At 50.9% G+C, this 26400-nt stretch overlaps 1 protein-coding gene across 6 annotated transcripts in view; it reads right to left on the reverse strand.

Annotated features, from left to right (window-relative positions):
• Foxp4 (forkhead box P4) overlaps positions 1 to 16235 on the reverse strand; it is a 51568-nt gene extending 35333 nt beyond the window's left edge. For 3 of the 6 annotated variants that reach the window (XM_078020046.1, XM_078020044.1, XM_078020043.1), the window contains exon 1: positions 15710 to 16233. The gene's annotated coding sequence lies outside the window, so the exon portion shown is untranslated. Of the gene's footprint in view, positions 1 to 15709 lie in introns of all 6 variants that reach the window. The other 3 variants (XM_078020045.1, XM_078020040.1, XM_078020042.1) reach the window with 2 other exon arrangements.
• Positions 16236 to 26400: the final 10165 nt, after the last annotated feature.

The following is a 26400-nucleotide window of genomic DNA, read 5'->3' on the forward strand; positions in this document are numbered from 1 at the left end:
GTGAGCAGATTCTGGGTGCCTGGGGCCCAGGCAGTTAGGGATGGGATGAGGTAGGGTGCTGGGGGCAGCCCTTGGTATCAATGTGCTGTAACTACAAGGGAGTGGGTAAGACAGTGCCCATGAGAGCCTGGACTCTAGCAGGGGCCTTGTGTTAAGAACCTGGCTCAGCCACAGTCAGCTGTCTTTTGCCTCACCTTCAATACACCCCTCCATGTAGAGAAGTTTTCTTCTGACTTGGAAACTCCAGTAGCAAAACCTCCTGGTCCAGCATGTGGACATGAAGCCATAGTATTTCAGCGGCTGCTGGGAGCCACTGAGGACTCACTGCTGGAATCCCTTTGCCAAAGGACCCCACCCACTGTAGACCTGAGCTGCCAGCTCTGGGACTGGAGATGCATCTCCTCCCTACACTCCCACCTCCAGCCTCCATACACCCTTACCCTCCCACAACACTCCTCCTCATCACCCCTTTCCCAGCCAGGAGCAGCTGAACACCTTCAGGAAAGGGAGGAAGCTCTGAGAATTGGACCACCTGTTTTCAAGGCCCAAATGTGGGACCTTATTCGAGTCACGGCCTCTTGCCCAGTCACTGGGCTGCTTTCTCCCTCCACACAAGAAGGGAGATCAGAGATTTTTTTTAGGGTTGACTAAAACTGGGGCTCTCATCCTCACCCGACACTTCCCAGACCCCTCTCCCACCATATGATGGGGGCAATGGAGGCCAAGTAGTTTGGGGGGTGGTCTAGGACTTCCATCTAGGATTCTGATACGACACATGGGCAGGTCCTAGTCTCTCCTCTCTCAGGGTTCTCTTTGGGGGAGCCGGGGCATGCTTGAGATTATATGGGTCCCGCGCGTCAGCAGACGCTGTGGGAAGGAAGGAAGCTGGGTCAAAGCCGCAGCCGCCTCTTCCGCTCTGGGGGGACGCTGTGGCTGTCGGGGGGCTCCCACTTCCCCTGATGCTCGGGCTCTTCTAAGGACCAAGGCGGGCCTTGGAACTCTCCAGGTCCACCCCGTCCCCTCCCTGGCCGGAAGTGACGAGTTCCACCTACCTGAGACCAAAGCGGGCACCCAAGGCCTGGGGTGCTTGGAGGGGGAGAGAAAAAAGACTGGGGAGCCCCACACGTGGAGAAACCTTTTGTGCCTTTTCGCGGGTCCATATGGCATAGGGAATATTAATTACCGAAGCTTTTTAATTAACAATCATTTAATCTGAGCCGTAACATTTGCCACGACACCCTGCGCCTCGCCGCGAACCCGCGCCGCCAACTCATCAATTAATTTTTATTGACGTTTCCTTCCCCAAACAGGCACAATACCAGGGTTTTCCAATTAACACCTCCGCGATCTCTAATTAGCGCAATTAACAGAGTGATGGATGCCCGGGGTTTACCCGAGAGGGAGGGAGTGGCGGGGCAGCCCCCAGCGCGCTCCCGGGGCGCTCGTCCACTGGGCACAGACGTGCACGCGAGCAGCTGGAGAAGGAACGCATCCCAGCTCTTAAGGAAGCACACCGTTGGGGGTGTGACCACAGCTCACCTGTACACAGAGCCAAGGTGGTAGCTGGAGTTGGAATAAGAAGCTAGTTTCCAGCCTTATGTAAACCTATAATCTAGCCAGGAGAGAGCAGAATTTGTCCTCCGCTGGTAGCCTGACACTAGAAGTAGGGAAACCGGCATCTAGCCCTAGCCTTATCATCAACTTCCTGAGTGACTTGGGTAAGTTAATTCTCCACTTTCCTCTGTATAATGGGAATAACTAGACTAGAGATAGCTATTTATTTATTTATTTATTTAGTACTATGGGTTGAACCCAGGGGCACTCAACCACTGAGTTACATCTCCAGCCCTAATTTGTATTTTATTTAGGGATTGGGTCTCACTGAATTGCTCAGCACCTCACTTTTGCTGAGGCTGGCTTTGAACTCGTGATCCTCCTGCCTTAACCTCCCGAGCCACTAGGACTACCAGAGTGCACCATTGCCACCGTGCCCGGCTAGAGATGGCTGTTTATAATTTATAATTCCAAGTACTAGGAAGAAGCATATTGCAATAAATAAAAGGCAGATAAACTTAAGATATAACAGAGTAAAAGGAAGGGAGAATAATGGATCCCAAATTGTAGTCACAGAATCACTTTGGAGAGCTGCTCCCCGCCACCTTGCTCACTAATGCAGAATTTCTAATTCAATAGGCCTGGAGTGGGGCTGAGAATTTGTATTTCTAAAAAGTTCCCAGAGGATGCTTAGGGCTGCTGTCTGAGGCAGCAGGTCTCCACTGATGAACCCTGGCTCTAGTTATGATGTTCCTGATGACCAAAATTAGGGATGGATCTCCCAAGGCCATTCATTCATGTGTATTTAGGGCCAGATTAAGCTAAGCACCAGAGATCTACCTTCAGGAAACTCAAGTGTGGTCCCCACTGAATAAGCAACTGCATGAGTGTCCTAGATGCTTTAAGAGCCATGTGTAAAAGAATCAGCAAGAGTAGAAGGTACCTTTTCCCAGGTAAATCTTTTTTAAAGTTTAGCCACTAGGAGTCTCTCCCTCAGTGGTTGGTTGGGAGTGTACTCCCCTAGCAATGACCCTTTATTCATTCATTGGTTCAACAAGTATTTAAACACACACAGTGTTCTCCAGGAGCAGAACAGGACACTGGCCCTGATCTTGTCAAGCTTATGTTCCCATAATGGGAGGCAAACAATAAATAAGGATACAAAAATTAACTAAGCTTGAATAAAATAAATTCTGTCCAGTATGAGTGCAGGGAAGGAAAGGGCCTTCTCTTTTGAGGAAATAGCATTTACGATTAGATAGGAAGAATAAGTAGGCATTGGCCAGGCACCGTGTACACTGGACGAAGGGGAAACAGCACATACAGGTTTTTTTAGCTTTGTTTTGTTGCAGGGGATTGAACTCAGAGGTGTTTTACTACTGTGTAATATCTCCATCCCTTTTTATTTTTTAATCTTTGAGAAAGGATCTCCCTAAATTGCTGAGGCTGGTCTTGCACATGTGGTCCTCCTGCCTCAGCCTCCAAAATTGCTGTGATTATAGGTGTGTGCCACCAACCCTGCCTAGTGCAAAGACCTTTATTTAAAAAAAAAAAAAAAGTCACCAGTTTCAGACTTTTCCAGAATTAATAGTCTTTGAAATGATTAAAAGTCTTTGAAATTTGTAGATGATATATAAAGACAGACATGTGGGTACCTCATAGAAAGACCTTGAGGGACACCTTATTTTTCCTTTCTTTTCTAGCCTTTTTTTTTTTTTTTTAACTATACTATCAGATCTTCCTTATGTCAGGGAACATAAAGCACAGGGCTTTTCAGAGCCAGAAGTACTGGCCCTACAAGTAACTGAAGGATGCCTCTCAATAGGAAGGCCCAGGGAAGCCCTCCCCCATGCAGCTCTGACCTCCCACTGGCTTCAGGTGGCCAGGTGGGAGGAGGGCTGTCCTGTAGCAGCCACTGTGGGCCTTGGCTTCACACACAGCCAACCACTCATTTGCCATCCTGCCTGCTAACTCTGACCTCTGATTACCTTAGTGACATTAAGCAATGAAGTTACCAGTCTGTTTTTTTTTTTTTATCTGTAATATGGGACTAATACCAAAAAAACTTCCCTCCAGGAATGCTGTGGTATCAGGTAAGACACATTGCATGAAGAAGACAATCAGACAAGGTTAGTTACTTAGTTATGGGGCCCAAAATTCCTGTTGCAACACAACTCTGAGTGGGCTGGGGTTTAAAAATTCACCCCAGGGGCTGGAGTTGTGGCTCAGCGCTTGTCTAGCATGTGCAAGGCCCTGGGTTTGATCCTCAGCACCACATAAAAATAAAATAAAGGTTTTGTGTCCAACTACAACTAAAAATATATATATATATTTTTTAAATTCACCCCAGTCCTTGGATCAGCACTACAAAAAAGCAAGGCAGGACCCACGGGTTAGATTGTCCACATAGGGTTGGGAACATAGCTTAGTGGTAGAGCCCTGCCTAGCATTGTGCAAGGCTCTGGGTTGATCCCCTCCATGTAGAGTAGGGGGACGATAGCTCTAAAATGGGTCCTAAAACCAGAACTGGAAAACTCTCCAGCACTATGTGGCTGATCATGCTAGCAGTCTTTCTACTCAGCACATGGCACTGAGTTCCAAAACAATCTCAACTCCTCTTGGGGCAGGAACTTAGCTCTGTGGTACAGCACTTGTCTAGAATGTGAGAGGCTCTGGGTTAAAGCCCTAGTACCAAAACCAAACAACAACCCATCTCCAAGCCCCTGCCCTCCCTCTGAGACTACTATGTGAGTCAGAGGCTGACACCCTCTGCTCTCCTCCCCCACACTGGAACCTGAGTGTTGAGTCTGGAAACTACCCACCCCAACTCTAGGGAGCATTCAAGGCCAATTCTTGGCACAAAACTTCAGAGCTGGAGGGGCTTAGTACAAGTGGTAGGGCAAGGAGATGCTAGTCTAAAACGCAGCAACACAGCCTTTAATTTGGAAGGTGTCCTGTGCTTCCTGCTCCAGGTTCTCTCCAAGTCTAGAATAATGTTTTTTTCCAATCTTAAAAAAGACATCTTGGTGGGACTTCTGATGTGTGTGGAGCAAGGCGGGTAAGCAGGTAAAAGAAAAAAAAAAAAAAGAAGAGTACTCTACCACCCAGAGAACTGGCCTTGGGGGGTGACCCTTCCAGTCAATCCACTTTCACTCTCTTTTGGAATACAAATGCTTAAAAGTGAAATTGGGTAATCGGTACCTGGTCTGAATTTTCCTATTTTTCCACTCACCACTTACTATCATAAGCATTTCCACATGACATAAAATATTTTAAGCAACAGTTTTTAATGGTCACATAGTTGCTTGAGTGTGGCTGCATGTTCCAGAATTTATTTAGCCAATCCCCTTGAGTTTCATATCTAGGCTGTTACCTTTTTTTTTTTTTTTTTTTTTTTTTTTTGGCATAAGAGATTGAATCCAGGGGTGCTTAACCCCTGAGCCATATCCCCAGCCCTTTTTAATGTTTTGTTTAGAGACAAGATCTCACTGAGTTGCTCAGGGCCTTGCTAAGTTGCTGAAGCTGCCTTTGAACTAGTGATCCCCCTGCTTCAGACTCTGGGACTATAGGCATGTGCCACCGCACCCGGCTACATATTTTTTAAAAATATTTTTTAAGTTGTATATGGACACAATTCTTTTATTTTTATGTGGTGCTGAGGATAGAACCCAGTGCCTTACACATTGCTAGGTAAGTGCTCTATCACTGAGCTATAACTCCAGCCCCACCGGCTACATATTTTTAAAGTTTTTTTTTTTAATTTTAATATTGTTTTTAGTTGTAGATGGACACGATACCTTTATTTTATTTATTTATTTTTTCAGTGCTGAGGATCAAATTCAGTGCCTCATGTGTGCCAGGCAAGTGCTCTACCACTGAGCCACAACTCCAGCCTCTATTTTTAAGGTCCTCGATTTCTCTCTAGGTTATTCTTTTGCTGTTGTTTTTAGTTATACATGACAGTAGGGTATACTTTGACATATCTTTTCTTGATATCCTTGATAGCCATAAAATTTGTACTAATTTTACCCTCCTGTGGCAATGAGACCATTATCTCAGAAGACTCACAAACCCTCAACTTTTTGGTGGTTTCCCGCTATTCTCCTCAGTTCCTCCCCAGAGATTCTCAGATCTGCATAAGACATTCAAAACCAAACACTACAGACCCCGAGGAGCCTGTGTGAGCTCCCTGGTTGTCAGCTGGGCAGGGTCTTCACCGGTAACTGATGTGGGGCACAGCAGTCACTATGGTCTTTGTAAATGGAGGTGAATAAGACATGCTTCTGGGGGACTTACATATTGGTGGAAGGAGGAGACAGAGGCAAACAAAGGGGCAGGTAAACAAACCTTTTTTTTTTTTTTAAAGGGGTAACATAGACTTTTTTTTTTAAGAGAGAGAGAGAGAGAGAATTTTTTAATATTTATTTTTCAGTTCTCGGCAGACACAACATCTTTGTATGTGGTGCTGAGGATCGAACCCGGGCCGCACGCAAGCCAGGCGAGCACGCTACCGCTTGAGCCACATCCCCAGCCCAAGCAAACCTTCTAATGCAGCAGAATCACATAGGGAGCCTTAGAAAGAAACCATTCTTAAGTCCCACTATAGGTCAGTTAAATTGCTCACTGGGGAGAAGGACTCAGGCTTGAGTATCCCCCAAAGCTTTTTCAAGTATTCTAAACTTCAAGTGTGGGGTAGAGAAGTTCTGCTCTATACAACACATACACACAATCTTACAAAGGTTATGCACTGGGGGTGATGAGAACCTGGATGGAGTGGGGTGCTTAGGGTCTTGCTAACAGCTTCCTGGAGGAGGTGACTTCTGGGCTATCATAAGGCAAGAGCAGGCTCAGAGCACAATTTGTTATTGGGAGGGGAGGGGCTGGGCAGCATTGGAGATGGAATCCAGGGCCTCACACGTGCTCTACCCCTGAGCCACATTCCCAGGCCTTGTATCTTATTCTTAATAACACCCACTGCACTCAGAGTCCCTGAAAGCCCTTTCCTGTACTCTGTCCCTTCTCCCTCCCACGCAATCCTCTGCTCACTTTGACAGAGGAAGGAACCACTCTTCAAAGATGCCAAGTAACTTGACAAGGTCACCTGGATGCTACGTGGCTGAGCCTAGGACTAGGACTCTTCCCTGCATCCCACCTCAGAGCCGGCAAGGTCCAGAGCGCTGTCGCTCTGGCATTTCTGGGGATTCTGAACCTCTCCTCACCACCTCTCCTAACAATTCACCTTTTACTGGCTCCAGTCCTGAAACGTTCCCACCAGGCCCTGGCAAAGAGGCCAGGCTCAGCTCTCCCTCCTACCACCGTGACCAAAAGGAAGAATTAACAATGAAAAAGAGGGAGAACCAAAGATCCCACTCCATCTCATTAAGAAAGTAAACATAAGAGCCATCTAAGTGTCTAATTAAGCTTCTAATTAGTCCCTGCTTGTTACTAATGCAAATTAGATTACTCCGCTTAACTACAGCATGTCCACAACACCCTTGTTAATTGCGGCCTTTTGAAATTAAATTACTCCCTAATTAGCATATCAAAGCCATTGATTCGGAGCTGGGAAAGATGAGGGCAAGAGGAGCCGAATGCCAAGTTTGGTTAATCAGAGACGGCTAATTAAATAGTGACGTCTTACGTGGGGGGCCTGCTGGTTAAGGAGTAGGGGCAACCCACTCAGGGCCTGAATGGCCACCTGGAGCCTGGTTCTGGTAGTGGCCTTTGACACCAAAGGCCTCCTATGGGCATAGGAGGGGCTTCAGTGGGCTGGCAACAGACCACTGGGTCTGGCCCTTGCTTAGCCTCTGGCTGCTGTCTAGCCTTGCCCCTGGGCACGCCCTGGCCTCTCTTCATCTCCCTAGATGATTTCTAGGCATGGCATTCACAGAAATCTTGGGCATCAATTCAGGGGTATCCAAAACACAACCACATTTGAATATGCAAAGCATCAGCAGCGTCCTTCCACTTCTCTCTGTGTCAAGATGGGTTCCACAGGGACACTATTCCTCCTTTCCCAACAACACATAAGAGAATAAGTATGGGGGACAGATAACCTTCATAGAGGGGCTCACCTGCCAGGGGTGCACTGATTTCAGCTTAGAACAGGCCCCTAGAGACACAAGACCTTATAATTACCTCTGTGCTATAAAGTAAGGAAAAAGAATTATCCACCACCATCAGTTTTAGTTTTAGGGTTTTTTGTTTGTTTTTGTTTTGAGTTTATTTATTTATTTATTTTTAGTACCAGGGATAGAACCTGGGGCACTCAACCATTAAGCCATATCCGCAAAGCTTTTTTATATCATTTTTATAATTTAAAAATTTTTTATAGATATAAATGAACAGTGTGCCTTTATTTTATTTATTTTTTTTAATGTTGTGCTAAGGATTGAATCCAGTGCCTCATACATGCTAGGCAAGGGCTCTGCCACTGAGCTACAGCCCAGCCTTCTTTATATATATATATATATATATATATATATATATATATATATATATATATATATATTTTTTTTTTTTTTATTCAGAGACAGGGTCTCCCTCAGTTGCTTAGAGCCCACCTAAGTTGCTGAAGCTGGCTTTGAACTCCCAATCCTCCTCAGCCTCCTGAGCTGCTTGGATTTCAGGGATGCACCACCACACCCAGCTGCCACCATTAGTCTGGAAATTAGATTTGGGTCCTTAATGGTCTTCTCTAAGCCCTTGCTGTAAAGAGTCTTTTGGACTCTCCCCTCCTAGATTTTCCTTGAATAATATTGAGACTGGCAAGTCCCCTTGTCAAAGTTGCTAACCAAAATGCCCTCTGGGGCTAGGCGGGTCACCAGCAGGCCAGGTGAGAAGCAGCTTTCACTCATTCCCAGTCCCTCCTTACCCACACAGAAATATGGGCTCAGTGTTGGCTGTGTTTGGGTTTGGGTTGTGCAAAAGAAGCCCCAGTAGGGATACTTTTGGAAATTTACCACGGCATTGAGCTGGGGGGGCGTCAGAAAACCTCAGCAGAGGTGAAGTTATTCAATTTGTGACCACAGTCCTTCAGGCCAGCATTCCCAAGAGAAGGTCCCAGTTAACTGTGTGACCTTATGTAAGTCATATCCCCTCTCTGGGCCTAGATCCTTCACCTATCAAATGAGAACAGGAATTCTCAGGATTTGGTGAATCTCTCAGGGATGGTGAGGATTAGAACAAGGAGGGCTGTGAAACTAACTGCAAAGCACAGTTCCGTGTCCATCTGGTGACCACCTGTCAGTCTGCTGACCACCTAGTTCTATGTGCTACAAACCCCTCCCAGATTTCCTAATGGGGATACTTTCTAGAAACTTCTTACTCAGTCTTCCATGCAAGGAGCAGAGCCAGGGCTTCCAAGTGTCCTTAAGAATGCTGAGGGCTAGTTACTGCAGGCGCCTGGCTATTGGGAAGCTAGGAAGTACCACACCTCTCTCCTCTGCCCTACATTTAATAGACCAGCCCTGGCAAAGGAGTGGAGGGTCCCTAACTGGTTCTTTCTATGTCCCTCTCTCCCCAGCTAGAGTACAGGCTGTCCCCAGCCTTCCCTCCCCCAGTCCCCCACTCCAAGTTCATCACCAGTAGCCCCTGGAGCACTCAGGGTCAGGGCCAGGGCCAAATTCCCAAAGGGTGAGATTTTGTTTATTTAAGGAGAGATCAAACAGGGACCAGAGGAGAGGAAGTCCCCATGCTCCCCACCTCAAAAAGAGTGAATCCCAAACAGTACTCAGCCCACAGGTAGCCACACAGGCCAAATTGAGCAAAGGGGTCTAAAGCAATTTTATTTTAGAAAGTAAGTGAAATTAAAAGCAAAGCAGAAAAAAGGAAATGGGGGAGGGGAAGGCTGTCCTGGTGTGAGGGGGAGGGGGGATGGCAGCACACAAGGGCCAAGCTGCAGCCTGCCTAGCACAGCTCTCTCTCCCAAGGAGATTCAATTAATTGATAACAAGAGGCATCAAATTAATTTCTGGAGGATGTGAGATTCTGATGAAGGGAAATCTCGTCGATGGGGATCAGGCAGGAGGGGGCGGGCCGCACCCCTTTTAATCAGGCTCAGCTGCCTAATTGGCGAGGAGGAGACTTCTATGGGTCATAGGGTTCCCTGCCCTGAGCTCCACATGTCACCCCTTTGGAAAAGACCCGGGAGGCAGTGGGTTCCTGTCCCTGTCAGAACAAAGAGGGTGCCCAGCTTTGGCAAGCTGAGGCCAGGCAGAGGGGGCTGCGGTGTCCCTCACCAACTGTACAGTACAAATCTGGGGCCCACTGGGAAGACAAGGTTGTGCCTAAGGCCACAGAGCAAGGTCGGGTCTTGGTAGCAGTGCCTTACTGGGTTCCCATGGTATATGTGTGCAAGTTTGGATCCCATTTAGAACCCAGACCCATCAAGTCATTCCTGAACTCAGGCATGTAGCATGAACATGGGTGGCACTCCCTGCAGCTGAAAAACATAGCCCAAGCTATGCAAGACCCCTGCGGACCCCCAGGCCCTGGTCCCAGCCAGCCCGTGTGCCAGTCATTTTATCAGCATTCAGCAAGGGCCAAAAACATATCTCAGCTCAGATCTCAACACCTCTAAGAGTGTCCAGAGCTCAGAGCAGTGCTCCCAGAGGGCTAACCTGAAGTAGTGCCTCCGCTGGGAAGGAGAGCAGGCAGCCCTGGCTTGCTGGGGAACCCCCCAGGCTTCTCTGAAGGAGGGCTTCTCCCAGTGGGCTGCAGCACTTCAACACACCCCTGACCTTCGGAGTGCCTCCTGTTCCCATCTAGAGATGGGGAAGCCTGCAGAACCTTGGAGGTTTGCTCCCCAAGCGACCCCTCCTGGTTTCCCACAAATCTGGATGTTCCATCTCCCTCCAAAATTCTCCCCAGCAGCACCTTTTTCTTCCAGGATGCAGACAAGAATCTGCCCAAGGAACACCTGAAGGCAAGGAGGAAGTCCACTGCAGCCCGCTTTTGGAGCAAATTCTTTAGTGCTGGGGCTCCTAGAAATGTGGGCTTCCAGAAATGAATGGAAAGCCAGAAGTCAAATCCCAGGGATCCTGCTCAGACCTGCCCCAGGGAAGAAAACAAAAAACAAAACCCCCATACCTGCCCCCCCACTTTCCCCTCCTACTGCGGGGGTGCCACTGGTACATGTGTCCTGTCAGGACCCAGGCCTGCCTTCTGTGGTCAGAACCCATGCAAAAGATCCACACTGCCACACTTGCTCCATTTCAGATTTTTACAAGTTACAAGCGAGCCTCCTCTTATTTTACCTCTTCTCTGTCCTTGCACTTAGTAGGCACCACACTATCTGTACAGCGGAGTCCAGTCTTGACTCTCTTCCCTGAGCTGCCTTGCCCTCAAGTGGTCATCATTTTGCCCTCTCCTTTCCTGCCAGTCAGAATTCTAGGTCACTTCCACGCCTACCAGCCCTGCCTACCTTGGACAAATGCCAAGAGGGTCTTTACATAAGTCTTTAGAGTCTGAAAAACCCTCTGGACCCCACCTCCATTTACATGGAAGCCCAGGTGAGATGCCAGCAGAACCAACTTAGGGTGGGAAAGGAAACAACATTTACCTCTATCTTGCACCATCAATAGACCCCACCCACCCTGGGGCCTCAGTGCGCAAAAGGAAGAGGTCCCAGGAGGTGGGCCGAACAACTGGGATTGGCAGGAAAAAAGAAAGATGCAGGGGCTTCAATGGAGGGGAAGCGCTGAGAAAAACAAAAAGACCCTGGCCTGGGTTGGTGGGGGCAGCCCTGGAAGCAGGGATCAAGGCAAGGGAGGGCTCTGGCCAGGCCCTGCCAGCTCTGACCACACACCAGAGTGACCCCATGGCCCCTCACCTTGTAGCCCTAGGCAGACTGTACCTTTTGTGCAGGAGCTCCTGCTTCCCAGTCAGCATGCCTGAGCCCAGGAGCAGCAAGACCACTGCAGCCACAGCCACAGCCACAAAGTGCAGTCATAAATTTTGGAGGACAGAAGAAAAAGGGTTCCTGCTGCGATCCCGTTTGGGCAGAACCAGCAGTGAGTGCAAGTGTGCATTTCCATGAAAAATCCCAGAAGGCAAAACTGAAGAAAGCCAACTTCAGGCTCAGGGGATGTTTCTTTTTGCCTCTTAAAGGTGATCCCTTCAGCACCAGGTCCCAAATTGGTCTGAAACTTGCTGCCAAATGTCTTCTATAAGGATGTGAGAGGTATGGTTTCCCAATACGAGAAATCTCCCTTTTTAGAGACAGGGTACTGATCATTTTTTTCCTCCTGATGTTCTGGGAAATTTTCATTTATACTTTTATCCTGAGCATCTTAGTAGTACCTGGGAGACATTCCAAGGTGCTAGGGTAGGGGGGGGCATCAGATTCTATACCCAAGTCTTCCTCTAAAGGGAAGACAGGGAGCGAAGGTACAGCCTTCAAACTAGAGGGAAGAGAGGAGAACAAGACTAGCTTGTGGAGGAGGGGAGGAGGCAAGGGGAGTGACCGCCCCTCCATCCCTTCCCCGTAGCAGAGGCTCAAGCCTTGCCCGTTTATACTAGGGTCAGGGGCCCCACACTTAGTCCCAGCTCTGTTACTAAGTAGCTGTGTAACCTCAGTCAAGTTGTCTCTTCTCTCTGGGCTTCTTTTTCCAGCCTGTAAAATGAATTTTAATACTCCAGTGTTTCCAGTATTCAGTCCAATAAGTGGCCTGGCAGTGCTGGTAAACTAACAATTTTTAAAAGCCATCCCCGGATTGGCACTACCAGGCACCAGGCACCATGCTAGGAACTTTACCTCTCGTTCAACTCCCAAGCTGACTCTCTACATTGGGTATTACTGACCTACTTTACAACCTAAGAAAATTGAGGTTCCAGGAGCTTAATTAAGTTCCCCAGAGTCCCATCTCTATTGCCAAGTTCCACTCTGACACATGTTCTGCCCTGGGGAGGCCTACGTTCCTTGCTCTGGGTTCCAGAGTTCTGGAACTAAGTCTGAGGAAGTCATCCCAGCCAATGGAGCCCAGAGTCCTGACCAAAATAGTCCTGAGGCTGCCTTGGCCTGAGCAACTGGGATGGGGCAAGATCCAGGGAAGGGAAACTGGGAAAAACCCCTTGGATGAAAGAAATAATTATTTCATATAGTTCTATCTATAGGAAAGGTAAAGACATTGCACCTGCTTGGGAGGAGGGTGTAGGGGTTGTACTGCCCCAGCGGTAGTGACAGGAAACCACCAAGTCCCAGCTCTTACTGGGGAGGCTAAGGGTTAAGATGTAGGGAGGAGAGGGCAGCTGTGGAGCAAGAAGTCTTCTGGAGATGTCCCGCCCCTGTCCCTTCCCTCCCCTCACATCTCAAACCCCTTCTCTGAAACACTCACTGCTCCCATCTATTAGAATCTCCCGTCCCAACACTGTGAGGTCCAGAGAGCCGACCCCAACCTTTATCACGTAGGTACCCCAATACCCAACCTGGGACCTGCCCAGACAGAGTAGGGGCACAGCAAATACTTGGGGAATTACTGGATAAAAGAACACCCCCCCCAAGTTGTCCTGCTTCCCTCCCCTCAGGAAGAGGTGTGTTTGGAGTAGGGGCCCAGCAGGATACACACATCCTGGCAAGAAGGGACCTACCTGGCGACTGCCAGAAAGGAGGCTTCTGGCCAAAGGCAGAGAAAGGGGGGTGGGGGTGTCTAGGTAAAAGGAAGAGGGGCAGGTCTCTTTGCAAGTTGAGCCCAGCCTCAGCTATCCTTCAGCTCTGGTGTCAGGCCTTTCCCTTCCCAGGGCTCAGGGGCTTCCCAACTCCAGAGCTCCTGAGAACCCTGCCCAGGCCTGGGAGAACAGAAAACTCCCCCCCAGGGGACAGGGTTAGGCTGCTAGAACAGAAGGTTCTAGTGGTCTCCCCACCTTAGCACCAAGGATACGGTGGGTGTCTAAGGAACCAGGAGTACAGATTGAGAGACTGGGGAGGGGGCACCGATAGCACCACCTCCTCCCCATGCCATCTTGCATTGACTAGAGTGGAAATCACACTACATACGGATGTCCCCTGTGCACTGTCCTTCGAGCAACTCAGATCTAAAGGCACCACGGGAGCCAGCAATACATCTAGGTGCCCACCACAAAGTCCCTGTGCCCTCCCTACAGCTACCAGGTGCCAAAGAACCTCAGAATCCCAAGGGGCAAAAAAAGTTTCTCAAGTTAAAAAAAAAAAAAAAAAAAAAAAAAAAAAGGGCTTTAGACTTCCCCACAGCGGTTTTCCGCGGGGGCGAGCAGAGGTTGTCTGAGGCCGGTGGCTCCCCTTCAGACAGCTCCTCTCAGTTCGGGGTTGTGTTGGAGGAGCAGAGGAAGGAGGAAGGGGGCTCCAAATGCCTGTGACCCAAGGCACGGAGGCCAAGGGGACGATCTGCCCTGGTTCTCTCCGGAAAGTGAGCTTGGGGTCCGGAAAGCTGGGCGGTGAGACCGCTCAGACCCTCCCACGGCCACCGATGACCGTACAGATCATTCCGCTGCTCCTCCTACGGGGACGCAGAAGGGGGCCCTTGATTTAACCACCGCAATTGCCCCTCAAATTGCGCTCCCCGAGGCCCTCAACATCTCACACTTGGGTCTGGGTCAAATCCAGGCGAGTGCTCTGAGGCAGGGTGAAGATGCCGAGGTTCAGATAAAATCCCGCATTGGCCAAACGCTCCTGGGCTTTCTCCGCAACTGTAGCTTCAGTTTGGGGTTTGCGCCTCTGGGTCTCCCGCCCCTCTCCCCAGCTCAGGGCGCCGCGGTCTGCCAGAGGGGAGACCCAGAAGTGCTGGGGTGCTTCTCATGCGATGATCTCCAGATGCCTTCAATCCCAGGTGCCGAGTAAGCGAGGAAATATCCAGGCGGGGTTGGCACGAGAGGTCGGGGGTGCAAAAGGAGGAGCAGGGCGATCTCTTAGCTCAGAGCCCCATACCCTTTTCCTCCCAGCCTATAAAGTCGGGATGGGATGCGGGTGTGTTCACGAGGTCGCCCCAGTTGGGGGAAGAGAGGTAATCCACCGCCGTCTGCCTCAGAATCCGCATCCCGCGAAATTGCACGATCCTTTACTCAGGTGGCCGCCGAGATCCCAGGTCTCTCAGGGCACCCTGCATTCTAGAACCAAGGGCTCTGCTCTGGCGCAGCCCAAGGAAGTTTGTTTGGCGTTGAAGCGGAGCGCGATGCTGGAGCGCCGCCGGGGTGGCCGCGGGTCAGAGAGGTGTTGGGGGAAGGAAAGGGGTTGTTCACGGGGGACACAAGAGTCCTCAGTCTGGGAGGCATGGTCCTGCTTGGTCACTCTGGGACCCTCTTCCCTGGTGGGCTTCCCCCCACACCCCACTAAGTGGTGGGGTGGTAGCTTTCCCCAAAGCGGGTGAATAGAGATATCCGCCAGATCCGTCCCCCACCCTGTGGCTCGGGCGCACAAAAATCACAGAGGCCATTTCCAGACGCTCTCAAGTCCCCAAGAAGTTTTCCGCTCTGTCTCTGAGCTCAATGAGGGATGGGGGAAAGAGGGTTGATTGGTCTCAGAACTTCCGAGGTGCGACCTAAGCAAGACAAGTTCCCCTTCACCCAGGGCGACGCGGCGTGTGGGACTGTAGTACCCCCCACCCCCCGCCCCAGTCCCTCTGCCTCTGGCATATTTTGGAGAGTCCCGAGACTGGAAATGGGGGAGCCCACTTCACCACTTCCCTTCCCAGCTCAGGAAAGTCCGGGCCGGGAAGTATTCTTTGTCTGACTCGGGGAGGGGGGGTCGCGCCCCCTTACACCCCATTCCCAGCAGCGAGGCCCGGAGGGGGCGGAGCCCAGAATCTTGGGGGAGGGGCGGGCCTCAGTGGCCTCTCCAGCCACCCACCCCTGGCCGGCCCCCGCTGCCCGCCACCGCAACCCGCCCCCCCCCCGCCACCGCGCAGTAGCCCCCACCTGTTCCCAAGGCAGCTCCGGCCCGCTGGGGCCCGAGCCGGGGGCGGGGTCTCGCGGCTCCCCGGGTCAGTGCACTACGGCCGGCCCCGGCTTGAACAAAGTGCGCCGGCCCGGGCCCGACTCCTCTCGGCGCCCGGCGCGTCTCCGGCGGGCAGTTTGCAAACACAAAGTGAGCCAGTGAGCAGGCGAGAGAGTGCGCGAGCTAGGGAGTTGGTCTGGTCACCGGCCCAGCCCCCACCCGCTTCCCCGGGCCCGACCCGCCACCTACCTGTCCGGCCCGGCCGCTCCGTGCGGGCTCCGGCCCGTCAGCCCGCGCAGGGCATGGGGCTCGCTCGGGTCGCAGCCCGGGCCCGCCGCCGCCCGCCGGGGCTGCTCCTCCGCGCCGCCCCGCGCCGCGCAGCTCTCGGGCGTCCTCCCTGCGCGCCGCGCCGACCGCCGCGCGCCTTAGCCCCGCCGGGGCATCGCACTTTGTGGGGAGCTCGGCTCGCTCCGGCTCTGCTCCTCCTTCTCGGTCCTCCCGCGACGTTCGTTAGATCGCTCCGGCTCCCGGGCTCCGGGACCCCGGCGTCCCCGCCCCCGGCCCAGCCCTGGTTCCGGCCCGGGCTCCTCCCCGCCGCGCCGCCGCCGCCTGCGCCGCGCCCTCCTCGCGGGCTGGGGGCTCTGTCCCGGCCGCCGGCCGCACTGTCCGGTCCGCAGGGGTGGCCGGCTCCGGACTCCGAGGGGCTGCGACTGAGCCCGGGCTGCGAGTGGCTGCGAGCGGGCGGCGCGCGGGCGGGGCGGGAGGGGACGGGGGACGGGAGGGGCGGAGGGGAACGAGGGAGCGCGCGGAGCGCCCGGGAGGAGGGAACGAGCGAGCGAGAGGCGGAGGAAGGAGCGACCAACTTCTAGTGCTACCATAATTCGCCTAAAGCAGGTGCAGCAACTTTCACCCCGCGAGGCAGCCTGCCGCGAGCGAGAGAGACCACGTGGACCAAACTTTAGGGGAGGAAAAATGGGGACGTGGAGAGAGGACTTGGGGCTACAGATTTGAAAAAGGCGACAGGCAGAGAGACTCCAGAGATTCGCCCTGGCCTCGGACCAATCCCACGGTGCGCTTTGTAAACTCCGGCCTTTCCCTGGAGTCTGGAGGTGCGGCCAAGTCCTGCTCCCACACGGTTCACTGGTTCCCGGCGGGCTGCGCCTGGCGCGGGGAGTGGCTGGGGGCCCCCAGTCCAGAGCCCGCGTCCGGCCCCCGCCTGCCTTGCCCCCCTCCGACTCTCCAGTGCGTGGGGGCTGGGGTGGGCTTTTGAACCAGAGTGGGGGTGGGGAGGCTCCTTCTGGGCGTTGTGAACAGTCACCCCCCACCCCGCCGCTCCACCGCGCGCTGCCTCCCTCGCGGAAGGGGAATTTCCCGTAAAGTGCTCTGAGAACCGGTGAAGAAGGCGCCCAAGACTGCATCCACGAGGGCACAGCGAAGAGCAAAGTCGAGGCAATTATCTGGGCAAATTAGATTGTAAACAAAACTCAGCGTCTCTGCCTACCGTTTCTGCCCCCTCGGAGGGATTGTACTGGTGCCCATGGTGCGTGTTTGGGTGGGGAGGGGGACATCCGGGCGAGAAAAGGCCCACGATCCAAGGGGGAGGGCTCCAGTGGGTGGAAGACGCCCCGGCATTCGGAGATCCGTGGGGATCCGAATAAATCTTCTCACCTCCTTCTCCACACGTCTGTATTGAGGGAGTGGAGAGGAGAAGAAGGCCCCAGGGATCTTCAACGAGTGCCCTCCACCCCCACCCCACCCTCGTGATGCCAGGTCCCCAAGACTAAGGGCAGGAAAGCAATAATGGCTCCCGAAGGCCTCCTGGCCCCAAGTCACCTGAGGCAGGTGGACCAGGAGCAGACACCTGATGGCCTGTGGAGGGTGGGCTGTGACAAGAATGAACGCCTAGTTGCTGAGGAGAAAGTCTCTTGGAGAAGCCTCTTCCAATAGAGCTTGAGAGAAAGGGGTCTCAGAGAGGAAGCTGTCCCTTTTCTGTGCAGGGACACTGTACAAGCCCTATTGGGCAGGAGTGACAGGCATACGTAGGTCCTTCCAGAGCCTTTCTGAAAGGTAGTTGTGAAGTTGGGGGAGAACACTCTGTGCCATTTATTTGACTTATTTATTTATTGTGGTGCTGGGGGTTGAACACGGGGCCTCAGGAATGCTAAACACATAATGTACCACTGAGCTCCATCCCCAGCCCAGTGCCATTTATTTGGCCATCAGAGTGACCTTTCCAGTGCAACAATAAAGCCAGCATTAAGGCATCAAATGACAGCTAATGTTTGAGTCATGCCACACGCTGGGCACATTGATTGATTGAATCTTTACAGTGGCCCTAACAGCAGATAGTTCTGTTTTCTTTGTTTTTTTTTTTAAAGGAGGAAACTGAGGCACAAAGAGACCTTGTCACTTGCCCAGGCTGAAGAGATTGAACAGGATTCTAACCAGATCCAGTTGGCAAGGTTGTGAAGATGCCCCTGGAAACCTTTAAGTAGGGTTCCCTGCCCAGGAGAGTGTTTGGGGAAGAGCAAAGCCCTTGTAGCGCCATCCAGTTTATCTTCTGTGGAGAGCCAGCTCTGTGGATGTCATGCTGTGCAAACAACCCTGGACCCAGCCTGTAGTGGCAGGTCCTGTGTCAGCACAGCTGAGTCCCCTTATATATCAAAGGCTAAGGGTGAAGTGAGAATTAGGGACTTTGGATACAAAAGAGGGGATTTCTATAAAGAGGATGGAGTGACTTCCAGTGGGCTATTCTCATACCCCAGAGCCCTGGTCCCACCACATGCCTGCATCCACCTTCCACACCACTCACGTGGGGGCACTGGGAAATGCTTTGGCTCTCATTTCAGTTTAGACCTCCAGGCCAGCTCAGTTCTCAGCACCTTGGGAGTCTCACTGGAGGGCCCAAGGGAGTCAGGAGGCCCTGTCTTGTCCTCACCTAGTGGGTATTTTAGGGAGAGTGGAAGCCTTTCCAAAGGGGGGCACAGAGCAGATGCCTCCAAATCTTAGAATCCTGTTGGGAGCCTTCTTCCTGGTGCAGGGGCTTCATGAGTTTTGACAGTAATCCTCTGCTCCTGGTGGAGAGCGAAAGGACCAGGCAAGAGAGACAAACAACTGTCCCTTCATAGGATTCAGGACAGGTGCGTATGCTCAGGGGGTGGCGGGAACCAGGACTCACAGCCTGATCCTACTAGGGAGGCCAGGTTGGGAACACAGGGGCCAGAGCCAGGAAGTGGTGGGTTGATCTTCAGCCTCTTGTCACTTACTAGTGTATGATCTGGGCAAGTGACATGATGTCTGAGCCTCAGTTCTTTCACCTATCAAATTGGGAGCATACCTCCTCAGGGGGCTGGGAAGATAGCATGAAAAGGCTTGGGCGGAGCTTCAAGCTTGGTAACCTGTTCCTCTGTTCCTCAAGGGTTTTCCATAAATGTTTACTTTTCCTTTTGTGAGCCCATTTCCTCACTTAAAAATGAAGAACACTGACTTCAGAAAGTTGTGAATCATGAGTTGCCACTTACTAAGTGCCTGCTGTGTGCCAAGCACTTGATGAATAGGCTGTTTAGCTTCAAAACTCCAACTAGGGTGGCTCTCTTCCCCATTTTACAGCTGAAACTCAGAGAGATCAGGAAACTTGCCTCTGGTCACACAGCTAGAAGGACTGGCTCCTGGGTCAGCTGCCTCCCTGTCAAGGGTATGAAATTGGCTAACAGATGAACTGTTTCTTAGTATCCAGTTTGACACCACTTGGAAGGAGATGGTGGTAGTGGTGGAAGTGTATCTACAGTCTTTTATTCCCATAGTCCTAACACTAGGTCCAGATATCTTATCATTCCATTTATCGATTTCAATCTTACCTTTTTGCCTCTAAAAGTTGTTTGTTTTTGTTTTTGTTTTGTTTTGTTTTTTAGGTACTGAACCCAAGGGCACTTTACCATTGAGCCACATCCCCAGCCATTTATTTTTTGTTGTTTTTATTTTGAGGAAAATCTTACTAAGTTTCTGAGTCTGGCCTCAAACTTGTGATCCTCCGTCCTCAGCCTCCTGGAATTGCTGGAATTATAGATATGCACCCCTGCACCTGGCTCAAATATTCTTTTTCAGATTCTTAAGGAATAAGACTTTATTAACAAAACATAAGAACTGCACTTCTAAGTATATGTCAACAGAAATGCATACCTAAATATGTTCATCAAAAGGCATACACTAAAAATGCTATGTGGCCTATTAGTATATGCCAACTACTCATAATAGCCACCAAGAGTAGAATAGATCAGTGGATCCAGGTGTCATACAGGGGCTAGGACCTGGCAACAAGAATAATCAAACCGTTGCCACATACAACAAATCTCACAAACATAGTGTCAAGAGTGAAAACCAAAAACAGACAACAAAACATATAGTTTGATTCCATTCATCTGAAATTTAAAAACTGGTCCAATGGATTGATGGTGTTAGAAGTCTAGAGAGTAGCCTCTTTAGACAGGGAAGCAACTGAGAGGAGGTACAAGGGGGTTTCTGGGGATCCAGGAATGTTCTTTCTTTCTTTCTTTCTTCTTCTTCTTCTTCTTTTTTTTTTTTGGCTGGGAATGAACTCAGGGGCACTTGACCACTGAGCCACATCCCCACCCTATTTTTTTGTATTTTATTTAGAGATAGGGTCTCATTGAGTTGCTTAGTGCTTCACTTTTGCTGAGGCTGGCTTTGAACTTGTGATCCTCCTGCCTCAGCCTCCCAAGCCTCTGGGATTACAGGCATGTACCACAGTGCCTGGCCCAAGTTTTATGCTCAATCATTTAGTACTACCCAGCTCTGTTAAGTGAAAGGTGTTTTTTTTTTAATTCCTTGCTTTTACTTGTTGGATTTTACTCAATTTCATATTGTCGAGATGAATTCAGGTTTGTTACATGTATCTCTAGGTCATTTATTTTAAGAGGCTTCCAGAGAGCATTCCACCCTATCAAGCTCCTGTGTTTCTTCACTCACCTTCCGGTTGGTGGACAGTTAGATTGTACCCATAGTAGGCCACTGTGCACCCTCTGCAGTGGGTTTCCTTCTGGGACCTCCCTTTGCCTCCTGCTCAGCAGGTTTCCCCTGCTCCTCCAAATTCCTTCTTTCTGAAATCTTCTCCCCTCCCTATCTATTCTGCTTCCCAATCTTTCTGATTCTGCAAGACCCAAGTCTGTGCCTGGTAGAGGTAGGGGAACGATGCACAGGGTAGCCCTTTCCTTTTCCAGAAAAGATACTGTTTCCCATCATAAATGACAATTTAAACAAAGAATTATTTCACCAAGGGTGGATGTCTTAATGAACTGTGCCAGCAGCTGTCAAGTCTTTAGACTCCTTCAAGGCCCTCTTTTCAGTGGGGCTCCCACCACTGGGAGAGATTGATCAGTTCATCACATTGATCACATTGACCCGAGTAGAGGACCATGGTACTAGTGTGGGGATCTGCCCCTAGAGCTGTGAGGAGAAGGTCCCTAGGGGGAGGAGGAGGTTCCATTGCTCCTCTGGGTACCAGGCTGACCAGGTGCCTGGGTCCTGGGAGATGTTTGCAGAAACCCTTGTGATCACTTTTCAAGACTCAGAGACTCCGTTTTTTGTTGTTGTTGTTGTTGTTTTTCATAGTGGTGGGCATGGAGACTTTGGGCTGATGGGTAGAAAATCAGTCATTAAAGATCAGGAAATGAACATAACTTGACAAGCAGTGAGCAATTTTCCATTAATTAGAACACAGTATCTTTGGGTGAAATGAGATCCCTCCATGGGATGTCCATGTGGGGAGAATAAGACAAATGTAGGAAGAATCAGGAAAGCAGAACCCACACCTTATCTTTCCCCTTTGTCGTTCATGGGGTTGGGAGGTGGAGTGGGACAGCATGGGACAGGGAAAGGCCAAGGTGCAGACACCTGAGAAAAGAAGCCCCTGGGGGTGTAGCTCAATGGTAGCACACCTGCCAAGCATACTCTGGGTTCAGTCCTCAGCACTGACTGCAAGAAAAGAAACAGAAGGAACCTCTTCTCCCTTTATTTACATTCCTCCCCTTTTCAACACAGTGTCTCAAACACTCAGACTCAAGGGATCCTTCTGCCTCAGCACCCCCAAGTTGCTGGGACTTCAGGTGTGCTACAAGTCTTGCTTAGTTCCTCCTCAGTTTTAAAGAACTACCCCACATCTTCCTCCCTTATGAAGACTCTTGGATTTCAATCCTAATTCTGTCATTTCCTAGCCTGAAATCCTGAAGCAGGAGGCTGGACCTCAGTTTCCTCCACTGCATGAGAGCCCAGCAGAGAGCTGGTAGGAGAAGCAGGGCTGGTGCAGAGCTCCTCTCCCGGAAGGCACTGGAAAGACTGTAGCTCCTGGCAGGATCTCTGGATCACCCCGCCACTCCCTCCCACCTCCCCGCCCCCCTTTAGCACTCAGGTGTCATTGATGTTACAATGTGTTGTTGGCTAGCTTTTATGTCAGAAGTGCCTAGTAACTTTAAACACATTGTAAACTGTTTGCCATGTATGCCTCATTTCTCCAAATTTATAATAAAGTCCTGAGGTTAGGGGCCTTAGATTCTAGTCAATTGGGGATTGCCCATTGCATCCAGTTCAGTGTTTTTACATAGTAGGTACACAGTAAATGCATGTTGATTTGAACTGATTATGATGTGATACTTTAAGACATTGCTTGAAAAAAATAGTCTGACACCTTAGGACAAGCTGGGGACCTGCAGGTATCAGCTGGGGTTTGTAGAATGTATGCAGTAACAGAGTCTTCACTACTTTTGTTTTGTTGTTGCTGTTGTTGTTGTTATTGTTGAGATACACACACACACACACACACACACACCAGGGATTGAACCCAGGAGCACTTAACCACTGAGCTACATCCCCAGCCCTCTTTTAAATATTTTATTTAGAGACATTGTCTCAACGAGTTGCATAGGACCTGGCTAAGTTGCTGAGACTGGCTTTGAACTCCCCATTCTCCTGACTCAGCCTCCCAAGCTTCAGGGATATCAGGCGTGTGCCACCATACCCAGCCAGTCTTCACTGCTGCAAGAAAAGAGTTGGTGGTCAAGGATGGGGTGACTTGGATAGAAGATGGGACAAGGCAGGACCCTCCATCCCTCAGAGCCATCCTATCCTACCAGAAGGTAGTGCTCTCTGTTCTTTGCATTGCCCCCTCCTCAATCCCTTTCTGCCTTCAGAACTCCCTGCTCAGCAAGGGAATCATTCTTTTCCATGGAACCTTAAAGGCCTGGGGCTTAGGGTCTCAATCACTGGCCCTGGGAAAGTGAAGTAGGATGTGAAGGAGGGAAATCAAAGTCTGGGTAGACTTATGGAAATAGCTGCCACATGCTGATCATCTCTACTGTTCACTAGGAGCTTTTTAGATGTATCTTGGATCCCCACAATGGCCTTGGATTTTTTTTTTTTTTAAGAGAAAGCAGATCTCCAAATGACAGAAACAAGGTAGGATGGATATAAGGTAATGTGAGAGAGACTTCGTTCATCCCTATTAAGCACGGCATCTCCCTGGGCCCCTTGGGGAGAGGTGTACATTTTCCATACATTGATCTGAACCATATTCTATGCCAGGCCTGGGCCTCTGGCATCTGCTCTTTTTTGTGGCCTTCCCTGTATCACTCAGGATCCTCTCTCCCCGTCGTCCCCTTTGCTCTTGACCCTGGGCCCTCTAGCCCAATAGACCTTTCTCACCAGGAAGCCCTAGAGCCAGGCAGCCAGAAACTGAAGTGAGGCTGCATCTTGATGGAAAAGAACCTCCTGTGACCACACAGGTGCTACACATGGCACCGATGACCTCGTTCCTCCTCCCATCGGCTCACTGAGACCATGCTGTTGGTGTCTTCATCCTGACCACTTATGGCCTGAGGCTCCAGTCACCAGGACCTGCTTTGTTCTTCCCTGGGGGCTGGCTCCCTCTGGCCATTGGAGCCCACACTGCCACTGTGTGGGAGACCAGGATTGCTGGGGTTGGGTAACACCCCCGGGGGAGCTCTCCACCCATGATCAATGGGAATTGGTATAAAATACCCCTGTTCTGGGCTGGGGTGTTGCTCAGTGATGGAGCATCTCCTAGCAGGCATGAGGCCCTGGTTTCATTCCCAGGACCATAAAAAAACAAAAAAACAAAACAAGGGCTGGGGATGCAGGTCAGTGGTAGAGCACTTGCTTGTATGCATGAGGCCCTGGGTTCAGTCCCTAGTATTGCAAAAACAATCCCCTAGCTGGGTGTGGTGGTGGTGGTGCGCGTAGTCCCAACAGTTCAGGAGGCAAAGGCAGGGGGACTGTGAGTTCAAAGCCAGCTTTAGCAATTTAGCAAGACCCTGTCTCTAAATAAAAAAAATAAAAAGGGCTGGAGACGTGGCTCAATGGTGAAATACCCCTAGGTTCAATTCCCAGTACCAAAAACGGAAACAAAAAAACAAGACTGTGGCTATATCTCAGTTGGTAGAGTGCTTGCTTCACAGATGCACAAGGCCCTGGGTACAATCCCCAGAACCACCAAAACAAACAAACAAACAAAACCCCACCCTATGTGCACACCCAGAGTTTCCCCAGTGGGACTGATCCCACTGCAGAACTTCCTTCCCTACCTTACTTGGTTCCACTGCTTCCTCACCGGGGTTTCCCATCTGCAGTGGAATAGTTGTCTCAGGGGCCACTTCTGTAGGAACCCAGACTAAGTCAGGTGGGGACTATGATCATCCTTATTCTGCCAATGACACGACCAACCGTGCAGCGGAGCTGAAACTCACCCACGATTCCACGACTAACTCATACACGGTTCCACGATGACATCTCCTAGTGAGTGCCCGTATTCACACGGGGCTTGTTGCAGAGCAGAACCGACCCTTCATCTCTCCCCTGTGTGGCTTCTTGAGGACCTTTTCCCCCTTAGGAGGTTCAAGACCTTCTCCACCCCATCCCACTGGCTTCCTCCCTGGGTGGTAGGAGGTGAGAAGCAGACCAGTCAGGCTGACACCCACTGAAGGCAGGGAGGATTCCCAGGCTGCTCAGCCCCCCATAGCTCCTGTGGGCCACTGGCCAACAGTCACGACCAGTCCCCAGATGGCAGACAGAAAGAGAAGGGGTGAATACCTACAGGGCTGGAGATGTGACCAATGGAAAAAAAAAAAAAAGTGAAAGCCACTTGGAGGCCAGAACAGAAGAGGCCCATACCAGGGGTACAGGGAAAGGCAGGCGCAGGGACAGGAACTGAGGAATCCTTCTGAGCCTTTGCATTCTGCAGCAGTACATGACTTCAAAAGAGGGGATATGAGAGGTTTGGGTTTTTTTTTTTTGCCATACTGGGGATTTAACCCAGTGCCCCAGGCAAGCACTCTCTATAACCCCAGCCTAGGAAAAGATTTATTTTTCTTTCTTTTTGGTGGTACTGGAGATTGAACTCAGTGGTGCTCTGCCATTGAGCTACACCCCCACCTATTTGACTTTCCGTCTTTCTTTCTTTTTGGCAGTGGGTATTAAACCCAGGAGTGATTTACCGCTAAGCTCCATCTCCAGTCCTTTTTAATTTTTAGTTTTGAGACAGGGTCTCGCTAAGTTTCTGAGACTGGCCTTGAACTTGGGATCCTTCTGGCCTCAGCCTCGGGAGTTGCTGGTATTTCAGGCACATGCCACCGTGCCCTGCAGAGAGAATTTCTTGATGGTGAAGTTTGTTCATCCTAGGAATGTGGGATGAGCCCTGCTGAGACCCTAAGGACTCTGGGAGAAATTGGTCTGCCAGTGGACTTGAAGATGGGCACAGGGGTGACCTGATCTGGACAGAATATGACATTTTCTACTTGTTTGGATTTCACAAAACCTTCCTCTTGGTTTTAGGTTCCCCCAGAGGCAAACTCTGGGACAAGGATTCAAGCACAAGTGGCTTATTTAGGATATGGTCCCAGAAATACCAGTAGTGAGTAGGGTCATGGGGAGGAAGGGAAGGCAGCCCATACAGGGAGACTGCGCCAGTTACCATGCTGAGCAAGAGGAGCACAGTCACCCCGGGAACCCTGGGAGCTGCGTGGGGCACACCTCCAGTCACCCCTGCACGGGGCCAGGGCCGGGTGCCCATCTCATGCCCATTTATTCAGCAGCCCCCTCTCCCTGCTTGAGGCCTGCTGGCAGGTGAATTCACTCTCCAGCACTTCCGTCTTGCCCTGGGCTGGAGCCAAGGGTGTTTCCATGGCCAGAAAAACCCCCTCAGGCCCAGAGCAGGTGTTGGCAGTCGGCAGCCTCCTGCATCCAGAGACAAGTGCCGAGAGACATGGGCAGGGTGCCAGCGCCTACTGCACTCTGCCCTCCAGCTTCTTCCTGCACTTCTGCCTTTTTATGAGCCTCATGGGCTCATCTGTGTCCCACTGTCCCCTCTCAGAAACCCTTGGCATTCTCAAGGCTGAGACCTACTGCCCCTTTGTTCTGCCTTCTCTTGGATAAGCCCACCCACTCTCATGGTGAGTTGAGGCTCCCAGTACCATCCCTGTTTCAGATTTTGATCCTATGCCCATGTCTGCGGGCCTCCAGTGACAGCATACTAGACATGTCCCCATTCAGTCATCCTTATCTAAAGCATGCCCGTCTCTTCATTCTCTTCCCATTGGTGGTACCGTATCTACCCAGTCCTTCTAGAATCTGGAATCATTCCTTGATTCTCCCTGTCTTCCAAACTGCTTCCCAGGGTCATCCCCTCTTCTTCACCCACCCCTCCCCCTGCCATTGGTCAGGACTCTCATTATTTTCTACCTGAAGTATCCCTGTGGCCTATGAGCTGAAGTCCCCACTTCTGGCCTGATGCCCTTCCAGTGCCCCCATCTAGTGCCTTCTCCCAAGTGCCAACCTCTAGCAACACTTGGGCTTAGCATCTAGGAGCCTGTGGGTTTAATCCCCAGCATCATAAAGTAAAGTGATAACCTGGACTT

This window comes from Ictidomys tridecemlineatus, chromosome 8, assembly GCF_052094955.1.
Source record: "Ictidomys tridecemlineatus isolate mIctTri1 chromosome 8, mIctTri1.hap1, whole genome shotgun sequence".
In the NCBI taxonomy this organism is placed as follows: Eukaryota; Metazoa; Chordata; class Mammalia; order Rodentia; family Sciuridae; genus Ictidomys; species Ictidomys tridecemlineatus.